This window comes from Gossypium hirsutum, chromosome D08, assembly GCF_007990345.1.
Source record: "Gossypium hirsutum isolate 1008001.06 chromosome D08, Gossypium_hirsutum_v2.1, whole genome shotgun sequence".
NCBI lineage: Eukaryota > Viridiplantae > Streptophyta > Magnoliopsida > Malvales > Malvaceae > Gossypium > Gossypium hirsutum.
In genome coordinates, this window is record NC_053444.1 from 42,439,227 (window position 1) to 42,441,726 (window position 2,500).

At 30.9% G+C, this 2,500-nt stretch overlaps 1 protein-coding gene and 1 non-coding gene across 2 annotated transcripts in view; both read left to right on the forward strand.

Annotated features, from left to right (window-relative positions):
- The first annotated feature begins 7 nt into the window (after nt 1–7).
- Nucleotides 8–2,500, forward strand: part of LOC121219800 (photosystem II CP43 reaction center protein-like) — a 6,277-nt gene continuing 3,784 nt past the window's right edge. The window contains 1 exon segment of the mRNA XM_041098165.1: nt 8–2,500. This exon segment is cut by the window's right edge and continues 1,378 nt beyond it. The gene's annotated coding sequence lies outside the window, so the exon portion shown is untranslated.
- TRNAT-GGU (transfer RNA threonine (anticodon GGU)) lies at nt 1,303–1,374 on the forward strand. The gene has a single exon. It is a non-coding gene; the product is annotated as a tRNA-Thr (tRNA).

Sequence of the window (2,500 nt, forward strand, 5' to 3'; positions counted from 1 at the left end):
CTCTTTTCTTTTCATTAAACTTTCTATTTAATGATCCTGATATGAATCTAGAGCGTTATCAAGGTCATAATTTATGGGAACAACTAAATAAATAGAACAAAATAAAAAACAAATAGCGGTAGGGATGGATATATCACAAAATTGGACTTTTTTTATTCTTCCCTAATTTTTTTGTTTGGCTTTTCGGGAAAACAAAATACAAAAAATGGGCATTTTAGGTTATGGCGGATCAGCGAATTATTGGGCCGAGCTGGATTTGAACCAGCGTAGACATATTGCCAACGAATTTACAGTCCGTCCCCATTAACCGCTCGGGCATCGACCCAGGAAGAATCAATTCTAGGTTTATTGATAATCCATGATCAACTTCCTTTCGTAGTACCCTACCCCCAGGGGAAGTCGAATCCCCGCTGCCTCCTTGAAAGAGAGGTGTCCTGAACCGCTAGACGATGGGGGCATACTTGCCTGACCGCGACCATACTATGCTCATAGTATGAGCAGTTTTTTGAAATTGTCAATATAATGGAATGACTAGAGCCGAAAGCTTTTTCCATCTTTTATGATTTTCCATTTTAGATTCACGATTTATACTCAGTAAATCATTCATCGCCACTCTATTCGATATAGAAATAAATTAGATAAATTCAATCTATTATATAAATATTTATTAGAAATAAATAGATATTATAAAAATAGAAATAAATAGATATTATAAAAAGAAACTAGATTATATTAATAATACAAAGTATAAGATCAGTGATTGGTTTAACATAAACATAAAAAAGGGAGAGTTCCTTGCTTCATTTTTTCCACTTTCATTCATTGATTCACTCATTATTACGACGAGACAGGCATGTTTCTATCTCACACTAAGCCGGTAAATTAACAAAAAGTAAATCGGGAATTTTTGGAAGAGGCAGCAAGAAGTTATCGAAAATTATGTGTGTGTGTTTTTTTTTCTAAAAACTAAAAATTGGGTTCGGTGGACAAAGCAAATCCCTTCATCACATGTTTCGATAAAATAGATTGGATCTATGTCGAATTGCTAAGGTACCTGTATTAATCAAATAAATGAATTTCGTTCTGTTCTGATAAGCCAATTATGATTGGCCTTGAAACAATTCATTGCATTGATATTTATCAAACCCAATACCAATAAAACCATTTTACCCTCTACACGTTAAGTAAATTAGAATTCTCATTCCTGAGAGCTACTAGCCACTATGAGTCTACTGCATATACTTATATATATATAAATAGATCTTATCCGTCTACTAATTCATTCAGTAATTGAATCGAACCGCCCTTTTAACTCAGTGGTAGAGTAACGCCATGGTAAGGCGTAAGTCATCGGTTCAAATCCGATAAGGGGCTTTTGACTTTTTTTTCATAAAACTCCTATGAAATGGTAGTATTCATATTGAATACTAGGGATGTTGTTTTTATTGGTAATAAAAACCCAACTGTATATGTATAATAATTGAATTAGAAATTGAATTAGAAATTGTATAATTTAACTCTAATAAGTTATTATTCTAATGAGTTAGAGTAGAGTAATTCTAAAAGAAAGTTGAAATTATAATGAATAATGATAAGCCGTCTCTTGAAGCGACAAATATATATTTCTATTTTGTTTTGATTTTGAATTAGATTATTCCAATCAAATCCATTGTAAAGAATTGTAAAGATTAGAAATCAACAAAAGAAAAAGTAAGTGGATCTAACCCATTGAATCGTGACTATATCCACTATTCTGATATTAAAATTCGATAGAGATGAAATTGGAACAGTCGATTTCTTTTTATTTCATATTTATTTGGACTCCACAAGAATCCGTCGATATTTCCGATTCAATCTTCTTGTTCCTAGGAATAAATTAATATTCTATTCCTTTCGAGATAAAGAGAAACATTTATTTCAAGTTACAACCTAAGAGCCTTTTTCAACATCTTATCTTTCTTTGATTCCAGAACACAACAAGATCCATTTCTATCTATATATTCTATCTATTCTATAATAGATAGAAACCTAAATCAAATCATGTCTTCACATATCAAATATTTCCATATCGATACATATGACACTTTTGTTCTGCCAATGTGATGGAGAGTGAGTGCGAAAAAGAAACTTTCATTTTGAGTCTCCTATTATTTAATTTAATATTATTAAATATTGTATTAGATTGAAAAATAGGAACTTCGAATCTTTTTCTGATATACATAAAGTAAATAGAAAAAGATTCGAAGTGGATTTCTCGACCCGTGAAATGAAAAAATAGCCTCTGGAGTTTTTTTGTTTTATATTCATCTGAAGGAAATATGAGAAAGAAAACAATAAATAAAAGAAATAAAATGAAGGAAATATATCAGACTATAGTAATTTAATACACATAGAAATTAGAAAAATACATAAAAATATTGATTTTTATCAATTTCACGAACAAGATCCAAGAATAAGATTAGTTGATGGAGGGGGAGGGGTAGATCTGGGGATCAACCAG